This window comes from Jaculus jaculus, chromosome 2 (genome assembly GCF_020740685.1).
Source record: "Jaculus jaculus isolate mJacJac1 chromosome 2, mJacJac1.mat.Y.cur, whole genome shotgun sequence".
Classification (NCBI taxonomy): Eukaryota; Metazoa; Chordata; class Mammalia; order Rodentia; family Dipodidae; genus Jaculus; species Jaculus jaculus.
This window is the reverse complement of record NC_059103.1, coordinates 23,679,987-23,698,676: the sequence shown is the minus strand read 5'-3', so window position 1 is coordinate 23,698,676 and position 18,690 is coordinate 23,679,987.

Sequence of the window (18,690 nt, the reverse complement as noted above, 5' to 3'; positions counted from 1 at the left end):
GCCTTACTTTTAAAATTAAACTTCTTAAAAATCCCCCTCAATTCTCTAAAGTTGCTATAGGACCAAATCCCGTTCTTCATCAGCCCCTGTGGTGGTTTGATTCAGGTGTCCCCCATAAATTTAGGTGTTCTGAATGCTAGGTTCCCAGCTGATGGATATTTGGGAATTAATGCCTCCTGGAGGGAGTGTATTGTTGGGGGTGGGCTTATGGGCTTTATAGCCAGTTTCCCCTTGCCAGTGTTTGGCACACCCTCCTGTTGCTGTGATCCACCTTATGTTGGCCAGGGGGTGACGTCCACCCTCTGCTCATGCCATTGTTTCCCCCTGCCATCGTGGAGCTTCCCCTCGAGCCTGTAAGCCAAATAAACCTCTTTTTCCCGGAAGCTGCTCTTGGTTGGGTGATTTCTACCAGCAATGCGACCCGGACTGCAACAGTAAAGTGGTACCGACGAGTGGGATTGCTGCTAGACACCTGACTGTGTGGCTTCAGCCTTTTGTAGCTGATTTTCAAGAGGAAAGTGGAAGGATTTGAAACCTTGACCTAAGAAATGCCTTGCAGTGCTGTAAGTACAGCTTGATGGTCTATCCTGGTCAGAGCTGAAAGACCTGAATGCAGTAACAACTATGGACTGTGAGGTTTGGCTTATGAGGGTGAGAAAGAGCTTTGCCTGGACTGGGCTAGCAGTTTGTGTGAGAAGCTTGCTCTTGTGCCCATGTCCTGAGAAGTTGTGCAGGGTTGCTTTGCGTAGAAATGAACTGGTGTGTGCAGAGGGATATGGCACAGAAAGAAAAATCTTTGGGTGAACTGTTGCATGTTCAGCTGCAACTGAGAGATTACAACCTTTGAGACTGGGCTAGCTGACCCGCCCTGGGGCAATGGAAAGAATGTCAACTCTTTAGAAGGGGCCTGAGTGCTCAAGGAGTGTCCTGTTCTTCAAAGTCTGCTTTATTCCCCCCTTGATTAACAAATTGGCACCCTACCTGGTATCGTGGAGTATAAGAAATGCTGGAAAGAGGGTCATTGAGTTTGCAACATGGTCTTGTGTTTTGGAAATGGCCATGGGCAGTGGGAAGTGGGTTTGCTGGTTGCCTGCACAGAGACCCCATGGGGCCATGAGGATGAACCGTGGCTTGCAGTGGAGACCCAGTGGAGATGCTGGGACCATGAGATGGCCGAGGAGCTGCCGGCCCTGATGAAGTTTTCCAGGACTGTGAGTAGCCTAGCTGGAGGGGCGGAATTGGAATGCCAGAGACTTGTTGCTGGTTAGAATTATCGGACTTGAAGATTTGTCACTGGCTAGAGTTGCTGGGCTTGAAGCTACAGAGTTTGATGTTTGCCCTGGTTGTTTTAAATCTTGTATTGGTTGAATGTTTCTTTGCTATGCCCAATGCCATCTTTTGCAGTGTGAATATTTGTTCTGTGCCATTATGGGTTTTTTGAGGTTATTTTTTGGTATTATGGCTCAGTTAAAAGATCTTGAACTATGGGGATGTATGAACATCATTGGGATTGATAAAAACTTTGGGGACTTTTAAGGTCAGACTGAATGCATTGTATTTTACATCATGTATAGATATCAGTTTATGGGGGCCAGGGGCGGAATGTGGTGGTTTGATTCAGGTGTCCCCCATAAACTTAGGTGTTCTGAATGCTAGCTCCCCAGCTGATGGATATTTGGGAATTAATACCTCCTGGAGGGAGTGTATTGTTGGGGGAGGGCTTATGGGCATTATAGCCAGTTTCCCCATGCCAGTGTTTGGCACACCCTTCTGTTGCTGTGATCCACCTGATGTTGGCCTGGGGGTGATGTCCACCCTCTGCTCATGCCATCGTTTTCCCCTGCCATCGTGGAGCTTCCCCTCGAGCCTGTAAGCCAAATAAGCCTCTTTTTCCCAGAAGCTGCTCTTGGTTGGGTGATTTCTACCAGCAATGTGACCCAGACTGCAACAGCCCCCTCCCAGCCAGGCTAAAAACACACACCCCCGTCTCTCTCAACACCACAAGCTGTTACTGATGTCACTCTATTTCGACCTACCCTACCGTTAGGATTGCCTTCATCGGCAGACCTTATTCTGACCATGGTTAATGCCTCTATAGAGGCCATACATCAGACCAATATATCTGAATTTCAGGAATGCTGGGTATGTTATTCACCTCGACCCCCTTTTTATGAAGGGATAGCCTTATATGCAGAATTAACGGTGACCAATGACACCATGGCTTTGCGGTGGCAATGGCAAGATGGGGTTGTCCTCACGGTCGCCCAGGTATCTGGGTGTGGCGTGTGCCTCCTGGGTCCGTCCATGCTTCCCCCTATAGAGCTTCAAACAACCTGCAATCTCACTCCTGTTGTTAACTCTAACTTTCTCTATATTGTTGCCCCTGCTGGCACTTACTTCGCATGCTCTACTGGTCTCACTCCTTACGTTGTAACTTCCACCTTCTTAGCTCACAAAGATTATTGTGTCCTTGTACAACTCTTCCCCAAGCTCACTATACATTCCAAAGATGAGTTCCTCCATTTTTGGGAGGGAGGAACATCTCCGTCATGTGCCAAACGGGAGCCTATTACTGCCATCGCTCTTGCTGTTATCCTGGGGTTGGGTGCCGCCGGAGCGGGCACAGGCATCGCTTCATTAGTCACCTCCCAACAACAATTTAATCAACTCTCTTTGGCAGTAGATAAGGACTTGCAGGAATTACAAAAGGGTCTTCAAGACTTAAAGGACTCTATGGTATCCTTGTCTGAGGTGGTCCTCCAAAACAGACGCGGGCTAGACCTAGTCTTTCTACAAGAGGGGGGACTCTGTGCTGCACTTAGGAAGAATGTTGTTTTTATACGGACAAAACTGGCCTAGTTCCAAAATAGTATTGACGAGGTCCGTTCCAGTTTGGAGGAATGAAAGCATAACCGGGAAAAGCAGGAGTCATGGTACCAAAACTGCTTCTCCTCTTCTCCTCTGTTTTCCACATTACTCCCCTCTATTCTTGGTCCCTTCGTAGGACTCCTCCTTCTCCTTTCTTTTGGACCTTGGGCATTTAAACGACTAACTTCTTTTGTCAAAGAACAGGTTGATTCTGCCACCAGAAATTCGGTGTCTGTCCATTACCACAGATTACAGCTACAAGAAGAAGAGGGCCAAACACATGAGGCACCCCTCGGCTCTCCTTCGGCCCGACTTGATTTTTCTCCCTTGGCTGACAACAGGTCATGGTTTCGATTCCCTAAATGGCTGTGAGGCTCCCAATGACGGGATCATTATGGTACCAAGCCCAGAGGCACACCGCTAAGCTATGGCCGCAGCCAGAGATGAGAATATTGTAGGGCCCATTCCCTGGAGGCCATCCACATAGCCTAAGACAGGCGGATCACCTTCCATGAGCTGTGATCGCGGCCAATGATGGGATTACTGTGGAGCCAGGGGTGGAGGCAGCCCTCATAGCTTAAGACAGGCAGGCCATCTTCAGTAGCTGGTGCTGGGACTGGAAGCGTACCATATAGCCTAAGACAGGGTACCTCGCCCATTTCAATTATATAAAGAGGGAGGAAATGTCAGAGACCATGACCTGACCGCCCTAGGACAAAAGAAGAACTAACAGCCCTCATATGGCCCCTCACTGCCCTGAGGACAAAAGAGAACTAGCAGCCCTCATGCAGCCCCTCCCCTGAGAACAAACAGCTGCTCTGGGAGACGTCACAAGAGAGATTCCGAGAAGATGTTCCAGAAGATTACGGCCAGGTGGCCCTACTTCCTCCTTCCTTGTACCCCCTTCCCCCTTTTTCCCCCCTTAGTGCCCTACCTGCTGGTTGATTATAAAAGAGCTAAAAAATCCGACATTAAATGAGACCTTGACAAAACCTCCGCTTGGTCTCTTTCTTCTTTCCCACCCATTCTTTCAGGTTGCAGCCCTCCTCGACCACCCCGCGTAACATTGGCCCCGCAGGTCGGGGGCACTCTGTTACTTCTTCTCAGCACCATGGTGCCTTCTGAGTCATCCCAAGGTCACTGCCATCTGAAAAGAAAAAGTTCTCAACCAAAAGTGAGAGTAGCATTAATATAAAGGTATGAACATTAACAGAAGTGCTTATTGTGCAGTTTGATGAATGTAGTATATTCATTTAGCCAAACAACAGCAGGCATTACAACCCTGGGGCTCATGACTACCCCCGTTGTAGGTTTTCAGTATCAGGGATGTAATCTCTCCCAGTCCAACTAGAGGGCAGTTGGTTTCCACCATGAAAGATGTGCCACTATTGCACCCATTGGCTCATTTGAAGGCCAAACATTTTTATATAGTAATAGCCATAATCATAATACTGACTCTTATCTGGGTATGGTTGTTAATGCTTTTAATCCAGAAACACCTTGAATCTCAGAACTCAGGAGGCAGAGACAGAGGCAGAGGCAGAGGCAGGAGGATGGCTGTGAGTTCAAGGCCCACCTGAGCTAGAGTGAGAGATCTTACCTTGATAAAACAAAACAAAATAGTCCCAAACTAATAATAACTCTTACTATTATTGATGTTATTTTATTTATTTTAAAAACAATTTTTTTTTTCGAGGTAGTGTCTCACTCTGTCATGACCAGCTTACAAATAGAAATTTTAAAAATATGCTGGGCGTGGTGGCGCACGCCTTTAATCCCAGCACTCGGGAAGCAGAGGTAGGAGGATCGCAGTGAGTTCAAGGCCACACTGACACTACATAGTGAATTCCAGGTCAGCCTGAGCTAGAGTGAAATTCTTCCTTGAAAAACCAAAACAATAAAAAATTTTTTTAAAAATGTGTATCTGTGTGGTGTGTGTGTGGTGTGTGTTTATGTGTATGTACCCGTATGCTAGGGTCACTTGGTGCTACAAACAAACACAGACACATGAACCACTTTCCACGGATGCCGAGTATTCAAACTTGGGCCAACAAGCTTTGCAAGTAAGTGCCTTTAACTGCTGAGCCATCCCTGTAGCCCTATTAACTTCATTTTAAACGCAATACCTCATTTTGTTGTTGTTGCTTGGGAGTCAGTACCAATTTCTCCTCTTCCTTTTCCTCCTTCTCCTCATCCTTCTCTCTTGTGACAGGATATCATATATCATCATATAGCTGGTCTGGAACTCACTATGCAGACCAGGTAGTGATCCTCCTGCCTTGGAGGTACTTCGGCTAGTGCTGGGCTTAAAGATGTGTCCACCATATCTGGCTTTGTGTCTTGTGTTATTTTTTGAGTCAGAATCTTATGTAGTTCAGGGTGGCCTTGAGAGCTTCCTATAGCCGAGGATGAACTTGAACAGCTGATCTTCCTGCCTCCACAGCCCTAGGGCTTGGGTAACAGGTGTGTATGCCACCCACCCAGCTTCAATACTTTCCTAAATGCTTTGCAAAAATTTGTGTTTTGACCCAAACGTTCTCAATTTAGAGCCACTAGAATTTCCTAGTATGCGACTCGACTGTTCTTCGTCTGTCCATGTTTAAGTAGCTATCACATTTTCTCTTCCTCCTAAGGAGCTACTAGGAGGTGTGAGCTCCCGGTGAATGTCAGCCATCTGCCTAAAATCCTGGTGATATTTAGGTTTCAAGGTTCAAACGAGAAGTGAAGGAGAAGAATCAGTACATGTAGAGGGTGAGACACAAAAGCTCCAGAACTGCTATTGCCAGTGGCTGGCAAGAGAGACAACGTGAGGGTTTGGTGGGAGGCTCCTCCTGGGAAATGGCCCACAAAAATTTCAGAACCTCCAAACTTGCTTTAATGACACTTCCTCAGCCCTTTGCCAGTCAGAGTACGAATGTGCTTTGCCATGGACTCAAATGGGTCAATCTTTTTCCAGAAGGCTTGTGAGGCAGTCTTTGAACAACCACTTCTTGAGCACATTTGGCCAGGGCAAGAGAATGAAGGCCACTAAGATTTGTCTTTTTAATTGTGTTTTTAACTTTGTATCGACAACCTTTGTATAGATAGACTATATATTATGATTATAACCCTCTCCCAACACCTTCCCTTCCCAAATCCCCCTCCACTGAGTCCCTTTTTCTTTCCATCTAGTCTCATATTTCGGTGTTTTTTGTTTTTGTTTTCCATTTTTTGAGTAAAGTTCAGTCCTTTCCATTTTGTAGTTGCTATTCAGGATTAAGCTGAGGTGACTTTGTCTCCTAGATCAAACTAGCGAAATATTCACAGTAATGCTCTTCTGGGTTAGAAAACTCTTGTGGCCTACAAAAGCCTACTGAGGGTTTGTCAAGTCCAAGGTTCTAGAACAGAAGGAGCGGGGCATGGTGGTGCACACCTTTAATCCCAGCACTCAGGAGACACAGGTAGGAGAATCGCTGTGAGTTCAAGGTCATCCTGAGACTACATAGTGAATTCCAGGTCAGCCTGGACCAGAGTGAAACTGTACCTCAAGAAACCAAAAAAAAAAAAAAAAAAAAAAAAGGAATTATCTGAAATTAAAAAAAAAAAATTTAACAACTAAGTACTTAAAAAAAATTTTTTTGTTTATTTTTATTTATTTGAAAGTGACAGACAAAGAGAGAGAGAGGGAGAGAGAGAGGGAAAGAATGGTCATGCCAGGGCCTCCAGGCACTGCAAACAAACTCCAGACATGTGCGCCCCCTTATGCATCTGGCTAACGTGGATCCTGGGGAAACGAGCCTCGAACCGGGGTCCTTAAGCTTTACAGGCAAACGCTTAGCCACTAAGCCATCTCTCTAGCTCTGAAATTCAAAAATTTTTAAAAAGTACTGGAATACTCCATGTCACAAATCTCTTCACATTTCTTCACCAATTTTTTTTTTTTTTTTTTTGGTTTTTTGAGGTAGGGTCTCACTCTGGTCCAGACTGACCTGGAATTACTATGGAGTCTCAGGGTGGCCTTGAACTCATGGCAATCCTCCTACCTCTGCCTCCCGAGTGCTGTGATTAAAGGAGTGTACCACCACACCTGGCTCAGTGTCCATTTTTTATTTTTCAAGGTAGGGTCTCACTCTAGTCCAGGCTGACCTGGAATTCACTATGTAGTCTCAGGGTGGCCTCAAGCTCACGGAGATCCTCCTACCTCTTCCTCCCGAGTATACCACCACACCTGGCTCTTCACCAGTTTGTTTTTGTTTGTTTGTTTTTGTTTTTGTTTTTGAGGTAAGGTTTCCCTCTAGCCCAGGCTGACTTGGAATTCACTATGTAGTCTTAGGATGGCCTCAAACTCACAGCAATCTTCTTACCTCTGCCTCCTGAGTGCTGGGAATGAAGGGGTGTGTCACTACACCCCCCCCCCCCCGACTCCTCACCAATTTCTGTGGTAGTCACACTTTCCCCTATGTCTTCCAATAGTTGCTCATAAACATGTCAAGGGCCTGGTAGCTCTTGGCTATTTCTCCCCATCATATAAATTTCCTTTCTAAACTGAACCTGATGTGAGTCAGGGCTCCGCTGAAGCGTTGGGTGTTTCTTGCTGGTGAGTGTCCTCTGCCGTGTTGGAAGTCTACATGAATTTTGTGAAACAAACGTTGACACTTGTATTAGTGGCTTTTCTCACTTCTGTGACCAAAAATTTGACAAAAGCAACTTACATAAGGAAGAATTTATTTTGGCTTACAGTTGAAAGTTACACACATCATAGCAGAGACGTCACTGAGGCAGGAGCATGAATCAGCTGATCACATTGCATCATAGTCAGAAAGTAGAGAGAGATGCACATTGGTATTCTGCTAGCTTTCTCTTGTTTATTCAATCTGGGACCTCCGCCCATGGAATGTTCCTGTTCACGTTCAGGGTGGGTCTTCCATAAAATATCTCACAGTTCTGGGGAGATGCCTTAGCAGTTAAGGAGCTTGCCTACAAAGCCTAAGGACCCATGTTCCACTCTCCAGATCCAACATAAGCCAGACGCACAAAGGTGAGGCAAGTGCAAGGTCTCACATGCCCACTCGGTGGTGCAAGCATCTGGAGTACAATTATAGTGGCTGAGGCCCTGGCATGCCAATTCTCTTTCCCTCTGTCTCTCTCTGTCTCTCTCTCTCTCTGTGTGTGTGTGTGTGTGTCTTAAAAAAAATCTCTCACAGACATTCCCAGAGGTTTATTTCCATGATGGTTCTAAATCCTGTCACATTGACTACCATAAATTAGCATCCCAAGGCTGCTGTTTCTAGAGAATGCTGGTTGGTAGTTACTTGCCCAAAGAGAAAGAGGCTCACTCAGGTTTACAATCAATTTCATAATACAGTCTAAATTAGGGGAAGCATCTTGCTATGGCTCACATTGAACTTTACTCCTTAGGTATTAAAAGCAGACAGGTGGGACCTTGGAGAGGAGATTGAGGCTTTGCCCTCCTAAACAGATTAATCCATTCATGGATTAGTGGATTCAGGATTTGTGGGAGTTGCTTTGTTATACAAGCAAGCTCTCTCTTGCTCACTTGCTGTGTCTCACCATGTGATGCTCCCTGCCTCATCCTGACCCAGCAGGAAGGCTCTTACCATAGGCCAAGCAGATGCTGGTATGTGTATCTAGCCTTGAGCTAAACAGACCTCTTTTCTTTATAAATTGCCTAGTTTTCATGTCCCACGAGGTTGCCAAAACAATGCATGCCAATGCCTAAGCCCTTGGTTATGCTTCAGAAGTAGACAAACTGTGGTGCCTTGAGAAAACAAGCTGGATCTGAGATGGAAGCCATCTCCCTGCTGGCTGGCTGCCACGGTGCTGGAAAGTGCTATGCTGGTTGCCGGGGGAAGGGGGAAGGGGGAAGGTATCGACAGTTTTAACAAGCAGTGGATCCCGCAAACTACAAACTCAATCAGCCAGGGAAGATGTACCCACGGGCGCAGCACATAAATTATAGGGATAATCAACTGCTCTCTGATTGGATATGAGGCCCACTTAGGGGGAAGGCATTCATTTCTGGTACTGAGAAATGAGTCAATAGCCCATGACTTGGAAGGTCATAGACCCTAGTGGAAAGCACCACTGTTCTTTGGCAAAATGGAGACCTCATACCCATCATAAAACCCTATAAATGTATATGTTGCTGGGCGTGGTGGCGCACGCCTTTAATCCCAGCACTTGGGAGGCAGAGGTAGGAGGATCGCTGTGAGTTCAAGGCCACCCTGAGACTCCATAGTGAATTCCAGGTCAGCCTGGGCTAGAGTGAGACCCTACCTCGAAAAACCAAAAAAAAAATAAATAAAATAAATAAATAAATGTATATGTTTATGCCCGTTGGTTAATGCTATTCTCACATTTGGTTAGAGAAGCTTCTTTTTACAGATGGTCCAAATACCAGGGACACCCAGGACTGCTCGAGATGGCAGGAAGATGGGGCTGGAGAGATGGCGTAGAGGTTAAAGCACTTGCCTGAAAAATCTAACAACCTGAGCTCAATTCCCCAGTACCCACATAAAGCCAATGTACAAAGCGGTGCATGCATGCATCAGCAGTCCATTTATACTGGCTGGAGACAGTGTATTGTTGGGGGTGGGATTATGGGTGTTATAGCCAGTTTCCCCATGCCAGTGTTTGGCACACTCTCTTATTGCTATGGTCCACCTAATGTTGGCTAGGGGATGACGTCCACCCTCTGCTCATGCCATCGTTTTCCCCTGCCATCGTGGAGCTTCCCCTCGAGCCTGTAAGCCAAAATAAATCTCTTTTTTCCCAGAAGCTGCTCTTGGTTGGGTGATTTCTACCAGCAATGTGAACCAGACTGCAACACTTTCTCTATAATAATAAAACAATAGAAGTAGAACAAATTATTGCTGAGCATGGCTACACACTCCTTTAACTTACTTTGACCTAACCTTGAACAAACAAATAAATAAATTGCCTAATCTGTGATACTCAGGTATAGCAACAAAACAGATGGGGATGGTGTTGTAGATGGCTTCACGTTGCTGGGAGGAACCTCCAAACCAGGCACAGTTTATGGGGGGAAGGGATTTATTTCAAGCTTACAGATCCACGGGAAGTTCCATAACGGTGGAGGAGGCTGGCTCCCTTTCACGGGTCCAGGCAGAAAGAGAAAACCCACCAACCAGCACCACAAGCACATCTCGGCAGCAAGGAGCAGGTAACTAGGAAGAGCGCAAACCTTTCCCCATACTGTTAGGCTGAAATGCAGCTCTGTCCCCACCGACAGGTCCCCCGTAGCAGGAGTCTGTCTGCTTAGGGTCTGAAGCTGTAAACTCAGGCTTCTTTCTAAACATTTAAAAAAATATATTTTATATTTATTTATTTGACAGAGAAAGAAGGAGAGAGAATGGGCGCGCCAGGGCTTCCAGCCACTGCAGACGATTTCCAGATGCATGTGCCTCCTTGTGCATCTGGCTAACATGGGTCCTGGGGAATCGAACCTGGGTCCTTTGGCTTTGCAGGCAAATGCCTTAACTGCTAAGCCATGCCTCCAGCCCTAAGCTCAGTTTTAATAAAACACCCGAGTCTTTGGGAGATATGCATTCAAACTGTCACAGATGGTATCCTAAACGACCGTTGATGCCTTTATCAACTGCTGGAAGAATTAAGTCCTCCCAATGGGAGTTTTCCCAGTAAAGCATCCCAGAACTGTCCAGCACACTGGCCACACTGGTGGTCATCTTTGTAGAATTATAGTATTGTCGAGGTACCCAGAGGTGATCATTTTCTTAGATTCTGACTCTTGCTACTCATTCACAAGAAATAGGTATGTAAGTAGAATGTTAATTAATTATATCAATTGAGTAATCAAAACGGAATACAATAAAGTGATGGAAATATCAATAGAGAACATAGTCACATTTGGTAATGGCCACTTTCATTTTCTGAAGGCAAATCCATGTGGAAAGCCAATCAACATGGTAAGCCTTCCTGCAGAGCACAGAATTTGGATGAGTTCCTAAAGCTACTGACCAGTCCAGAGGACACCTACGTTTCCAGCAAGGTTGAACCCATCACCTTCCTTGACAGAGACCACTCCCTCCCACCCCGCCTGTGAGGTTGCCTCATGAGCAATCTTTTGTTTCTTTCTTCCTCCCTTCCTATGATTATGATTATTATTATTACTATTAGAGACATGATCTCTCTTTGTAGCCCACACTAGCCTTGAACCCATGATCCTCTGGCTTTACTGTCCCAAGTTCCGAGATTGCAGATGTTCACCACCATGCTTAGCTCCGAATTTTCCCCTTAAAATGGAAGGAAAAAGTGTTGGGGATGTAGCCGCGTTGGTGGACTGTTTGTGTAGCATGCGTGAAGCCCCGAGTTTGATCCCCAGCACCACATAACCCTGGCATGGGGGTACCTGCATGTAACCCTAGGACCTGGGAGGTGGAGGCGGGAGGACCAAGAGTTCAAGGCCATTCTTAACTATATCAAGTTTGAGCCCAGCCTTTACTTGAGAACCTGTCTCCAAGAAAGGAAAATGAAAACAGAAGATGAAAATATCAACAAGGACTATAATTAGCAAGGGTAAGATGTGTTTCATGAGATCTCTGTTTTAATTTAGAGATACGATACAGATGTATAACTAGATACATGATAAATACATTGATAGATAATGAAAATGAAGACAATAGGCAAATGATAGATGGATGGATGGATATATTAGATAGATAGATACATACGTACGTACATACATACATACATACATACATACATACATACATACATCCTGAAAGGACTGCGGAGCTGGGTAGGTAAAGCATTTGCCATGGAAGCCTGAATACCTGAATTTAGAACCCTAGACCCCACGTAAAAGCCAGAAGCCATGGTAGGGTTCTTTAATCCCTACCTCAAACAAGGTGGAATGTAATGACCAACCCCCCAAAACTTGTCCTCTAAACTCCACACATATGCCATAGAATTTGTACACAAACACACATAATACACACCAAGAAAAAAAAATTTAAAAATGTTTACGTGCTAGAAATGCTCAGTGATTAAAGGCACTTATTTGCCAAGCCTGACTTCCAGGGTTCAATTCCCCAGCTCCCACATAAAGACAGATGCAAAAGTGCTATCTGTGTTTGACATTCATTTGTAGTGGCCCTGGAGGTTTGCCTGCCTCTGTACCCACATATAAACACAGTGCATAGTAATAAATGACTTTTTTTCAGATTTTTTTGAAATTATTTTTATTATTTTGTTGTTTTGAGAGAGAGAGAGAGAATGAGCACACCAGGACCTACAGCCTGCTGTGAAAGAATTGCAGATGCATGTGCTCTCTTGCATGTGTCTGTGATATTGTGTACTTCTGTCACGGTGAGTCTGGGTTTGTGGGACCTAGTGATTTGAACACGAGTCCTTAGACTTTGTAGGCAAGTGCTTTAACCACTAAGCCATCTGTCCAGCCCAGGCAACTTTTTTTTTTTTTTTTTTGGTTTTTCAAGGTAGATGTTGCTCCAGCCCAGGCTGACCTGGAATTCACTAGTCCCATGCTGGCTTTGAACTCATGGTGATCCTCCTACCTTTGCTCCCCAAGTGCTGGAATTAAAGTCATGTGCCACCACACCTGGCTTAATGACATATTTTTTTAAGAGAAAAAAAAATCTGAAAAGAATGCAAATATTGGTTCCTATGTGGTGGGGAAAATGTGTTCCTTAGAGTGTATATAAGTCAGTCTTCTCTAGAGGAATGGAACTGATAGAATGAACATGTATGATAAAAGGGATTTATTTATATATGATAAAACAGATGTATCAGATGACCTTAGGGTAAGTATATGGAGTGAGCAGTCCAACACTGACTGTCCGCAGGCTGCAGCTCCTGAACACCCAGTAGCTGCTCTGCGCACAAGTCTGGATGCCTCAGCAATCGCCATCCTGGAGGAGTCTGGAGAGCTGCTATTATTCAGCCTCCATTGGAAGGCCAAGGAAGCTGGGTTCTAATGTCCACAAAGCATTGTGAATACATGCACCACCAAGTAGCACAGACAGCTGGGCAAAAAGCACTGTGTTCTCCCAAAACTTCTTTATGTATTGTTTATTATTTATTCACTCATTTTTTATGTGCATGTATGTGTAGTGTGTATGGTGTGTGTGTGTGCCAGCGTGCACACGTGATTGCTAGTCCTACCTGATGAAGCATGGCCTCTGAGCCACCCTGCCGCCATGACAGATGATGCTGGAATCAGGTAGAGGCGTGGCCTCCAGCCCCCGCCTGTTCATTTTTCGTCTTCCTCTTTCAATTGCCTATTTTCTGTATTTTACCCGCCCACAATCTTGAAATAGCCTTGTGGTTTTGTGGTCATATTCTTTTAATTCGCTAGGACAGTGTATATCAGACAAATTAGCACTTAAATGTAGAGGGCATGAATGAAGAAAATTATAGAATGCTGCAGCTAGAAGAAGTCTTGGAAATGCTCTTTTTCAACTCCATTTCTAGGCGAGGAAACTGAGTTCCAAAAAGGCTAGGACTTGTTCAAGGTCAAAGTCATTCCATAACAGATCTGATGCTATATCTTGAGTCTCTAGAAACCCTGTGCAGTCATCTATCCTGCTACCATGAAGTCTAGCTAATATATCTCTATCTATATATCTCTATCTCTATCTCTATCTCTATCTCTATCTCTATCTCTATCTCTATCTCTATCTCTATCTCTATCTCTATCTCTATCTATATCTATATCATCTAATCTGTCTATCAAGCACTATGGTACACACCAGTGGGTCTTCCTAGCACCTTGGAGGCTTAGGTGGGAGGATCATGAGTTTGAAGCCAGTCTGAGCTACATAGCAAGACTCTGTCTCTTGAAGAAGAGGTGGAGGAGGAATAAGAGGAAGAGAAGTAGTGCTGGAGGAGGAGAAAGAAAGAGAAAAAAGGCAGGAAGGAAAGGATGGAAGAGAAGGGAACAATGAGAGCAAAGAAGGGAGGGAAGAAAGAAAGAAGGGAGGAAACTCAGAGAAGGTTCCTTATTTAGAGAGCCCTAAAGACGTATGGCATTCCAAAAGGCCATGGTTCTGTAGCAGGAACAGGCAAGAAGAAAACAAAATGAAATGTTTGCATGAAGAAAAACTGGAGGAGCTCAATATTCAATGGAATAATTTTTTTTTTTTTAAAGCATCAATGTATCACAGCTTAAAAAAAAAACAAGCCTCTGTGGTGGTTTGAATGAAATGTCCCCCACAGGCACATGTGTTTTGAATACTTGATCCTCCGCTGGTGGCAGTTTGGGAGGGTTGGGGGGCCTTTGGGAGGTGGAGCCCTGCGGAGGAGGTGTGTTGCTGGAGGGCGGGCCTTGCGGTTCATTAGTCCAGCCTACTGGGCACTCATTGCTCAGCTCACGGAGACTACTTTCTTTGTACTGCTGTGACGAGATGAGAATTTCCTTCCTGCTGGAGACATGCTTTCCCTGCCATGATGAGACTTCCCTTCAATACTGTAAGCCTGAAATAAACCCTGTTCTCCCATAAGCTGCTTTAATCAAGCTTTTTGTACCAGTAATGAGAAGGCAGCTACTATAGTCTCCAATGTGATAATTGATTTCATTCATTCCTTCAACCAACCCAGTTAGTCCTTGTTGATCACTACTGTGAACCAGACACCAGTGGCAGTGGAATGCTAATTATTATTGGCAAATAAGCCCCGGCTCCCATGGAGTCTCACCATGGTGGAGGTGGGGACAGGCAGGGTCATCAGTATTGGATCCTCCACAAGGAAGAACTTTTTTTTTCCAATTATTTATTTATTTATTTGAGAGAGAGGGAGAGAGAGGCAGATAGAGAATAGGCACTTCAGGGCCTTTAGTCACTGCAAAGGAAATCTAGATGCATGTGCCACCTTGTGTATCTGGCTTTATGTGGGTATTGGGGAATCAAACCCAGGTCCTTTGGCTTTGCAGGCAAGCCCCTTAACCACTAAGCCATCTCTCCAGCCCAAGGAAGAACTTTTTGGCCAGCAGTGGGAAGTGGTCAACAGTCACCAGTCACCCATTCCTTTTGGGTCAGCCTCAGCTCGGATGCTGCTTTATGTGAGGTCATATTCTTCCCAGGGTGCCTTTTCTTACACACTGACTGACACAGGCCAGGTATAAAGAATACAGGGAAATTCTGGTAGATGATCCTTGCTCTGGGTCAGAATGGCCAATGTTTGGTTGAGCCTGAATCACAGTTTAGCTTCTCCCTCTCTGTCTCTCCCTCTGTCTGTCCTGCTTCTCTGTTTGCTGTTCTCTCATGAACATGAACATCTTGCAGTTCAACCTCTCAGTATCTACTTCCAAACAGCCTAACCTACGGCAGCCTGCGTGTATGTGGGGCAGGGTGGGGGTAGGACCGGATGCTATTTTATATAAGGTGGTAAGTGAAGTGGTTTTTTTTGAGAGTAAGACAGACAGAGAGAAAGAGGGAGGGAGAAAGAAAGAGAGAGAGAATGGGCCACCAGGGCCTTTCAGCCCCTGTGAACAAACTCCAGACACATGCGCCCCCTTGTGCACATAGAGAAAGGAGGTAGAAAATGGAATATGAAAGGCGTGGGGAAGGGGCAGTGCTTGTCCATCGTGCAGGAATTTGTAGGCCACAAGGAGGTGGCTTTTGCCCTGAGGGGTTTGAGCCAAGATGACAAGATCTGACTTAAACTTTAAAAGTTCTATTCCGGCTAGGTATGATGGCGCTCTCCTATGATCCCAGCACTCACGTGACTGGAGCAGGTGGATCATGCATTTGAGGCCAGGTTGGGCCTGCTAGGGAGACCCTGTCTTTAAAAACAACAACAAAGCCAGGCATGGTGGTGCATGCCTTTAATCCCAGCTCTTGGGAGGCAGCGGCAATAGGATCACTGGGATTTCAAGGATAGCCTGAGACAACATAATGAATTCCAGGTCAGCCTGGGCTAGAGTGAGACCCTATTTTGAAAAACAACAACAACAAAAACAAAAACGTAGTTTCAGGGTGGATGCAGGAAGACCAGAAGGGAGGCCATTGTGACACTTCAGTATGAAGTGATAACGGCTTGGATTTGAGCGGGAACAAAGCCAGGAGCAAGGGGAAGTCAGAGGGTTGTACATGTGTCGATGATAGAACTAAGATGGATGGAAGTGAGATATTAGACACAGAGGAAGAGTAAGGGAACTTCAGAAGTTTTTGGTGTTGGCTGGGTCAGAAGTGAAATTTGGAATATTTCATAATTACAAATAAAATCTTTTAAATCCCTAATCCATGTAATTCATCAGCTGTCATAGTTACCTTCATGTTGCTAGGACAAAACACTTGACTAAAAGCAGCTGATGGAAGGAAAGGGTTTATTTCAGCACACACTCGTGAAGGGCAGCTTCGTGATGGCAGGGAAAGGATGGTGGAGCAGAGACTGGGCATCACTCTTCACCACAGCGGGTGGGAGAAAGCAGCAAGAAAGTGAGCTGAGCTCTAGCAAGGGGAGAACAGGACTACAACACTCCAAAGCTCACCCCCAGCCACACGCCTCCTCCAACAAGGCTCTACCTCCCAAGTTGCCACCAGCTAGGGACCAAGCATTCAAGACACAAGTTTATGGGAAATATCTGATTCATTTGGACCACCACATCATTCAAGGTGGAGACACTTTTGAGAATAAAAGATTAATAATTTCCATGCATAGGAGGCATACATGCTATAAAGACTTACAAAAGATGGGCTGAAGAGATGGCTTTAGCAGTTAAGGTACTTGCCTATAAAGCCTAAGGACTGAGATTCGATTCGCCAGAACCCACATAAACCAGAGGCACATGGTGGCACATACATCTGGAGTTTGTTTGCAGTGGCTAGAGGCCTTGGTATGGCCATTCACTCCCTTTTGCTCTCAAATAAATAACAATATTTATTTATTTATTTATTTGAGAGCAACAGATAGAGAGAGAAAGAGGGAGAGAGAGAGAAAGAGAGATAATGGGCGTGCCAGGGTCTCCAGCCACTGCAAATGAACTCCAGACACATGCACCCTCTTGTGCATCTGGCTAAAGTGGGTTCTGGGGAATTGAGCCTTGAACTGGGGTCCTTAGGTTTCATAGGCAAGTGCTTAGCCACTAAGCCATCTCTCCAGCCCCAATAACAACATTTAAAAAAAGAAAAAACTTGTAAAAGAGGTTTTTCCTGGAATCCTCAGGCAAACCAGAGCATTTTGAACTAGGTTAGTGGGGTGAAGAGTGAGGGGAAAGGCCTTAGACAGGGCTATAAATTCGCTTATGAAAGAAACCAATTGGCAGAGAGATAGACTGGAACTGCCACCTCCACACACACCACGCATATGGGACCAATAGAGCAGGTGAGGGGAAGAACAGGCATTGCAAATGACCCACAAAACCCTTCCCTATGTTCCAAAAAATCCTCCATCTTTTGTGACATGCTTGTCCTTGAGTTTTGTTTGTTTGTTTGTTTTTGAGGTAGGGTCTCACTGTAGCTCAGGCTGACCTGGAATTCACTCTGTAGTTTCAGGGTGGCCTCAAACTCACGGCAATCCTCCTATCTCTGCCTCCCAAGTGCTGGGATTAAAGGTATATGCCACTATACATGGCTTGTCCTTGAGTTTCTATCCTTACTCCAAACTCTGGTCCACCTCGTTTCTTGGAAGTGTATTCTTTCATATATTTATGTAAGCACAGAGATTGACAGAGAGCATGCGCCACCCACTGCAAAGGCACTCCAGATGCATGCACCACTTTGTATATCTGGCTTTATGTGGATACTGGGGAATTGAACCCAGGGCCATTAGGCCTTGTAAACAAGCACCTTAACCACTGAGAAATCCCTCCAACCCTATTGTTTCTTAATATATTGTCTTTCCTTACTATCCAATGTCTCTGTCTTAATTCCTTGTTAAAGGACATACGAACCTGGAAATCCCAGCAGGTTCTCAACAAATTCCAATTTCCACCCATATCAGCATGACTTTGGGAGATCTGAGAATTCAATAAAGGGCTTCATGACATGTGTTTGGTGAACTGGACTTCAGCCAGTGGTTTGTCATTGGCGTTAGGAATGTTGTGTCACTCACATCCACATGCTCAAGCCGAATCCTTATGCTGATGGTACTAAAAGATGAAGCCTTCAAAAGCCAGGCGTGGTGGCACATGCCTTTAATCCCAGCATTCGGGAGGCAGGAGTAGAAGGATCACTGTGAGTTCAAGGCCAGCCTGAGACTGCATATTAAATTGCAGTCCAGCTTGGCCTAGAGCATGATCTCACCTCAAAAACAAAACAAAACAAACAAACCAACCAAAGAAAGGTAGGGACTTTGGAGGGTGATTATATCATACAGATTATATCATACCTCAAAGTAGGATTAGTACCTTTGTAAAGGAAGTCAGGGTAGCGATTGCCTTCTCATTGCTGGGACAAAACACCTTACCAGAAACAGTATGGAGGAAAATGTTTAATTTCAGTTTCAAGAAGTTGTTTCATCATGGCGGGAAAGCATGGCAGGGCAGTCAACCAGCTTACATGGTCACACACCAGCAGCAGGGCAGAGGCAGCAAGAGTGACCTGAGCCTGAACACCCAGTAGGGCTGGACTAAAAAACCCCAAGGCCCACCCCTGTGACACACCTCCTCAAGCAAGGCTCCCCCTCCCAAAGGCCACACAACTTCCGCAGATTTGCACCAACTGGAGACTAAGTATTCAAAACACATGAGAATATGGCAGACACTTCATTCAAACCACCACAGCAATTCATTTTGTTTTAAATCCCAGTTTCTTTTTATTTTAATTTTTTTTGGTTTATTTATTTATTTGAGAGCAACAGAGTGAGAAAGAGACAGAGAGAGAGAGA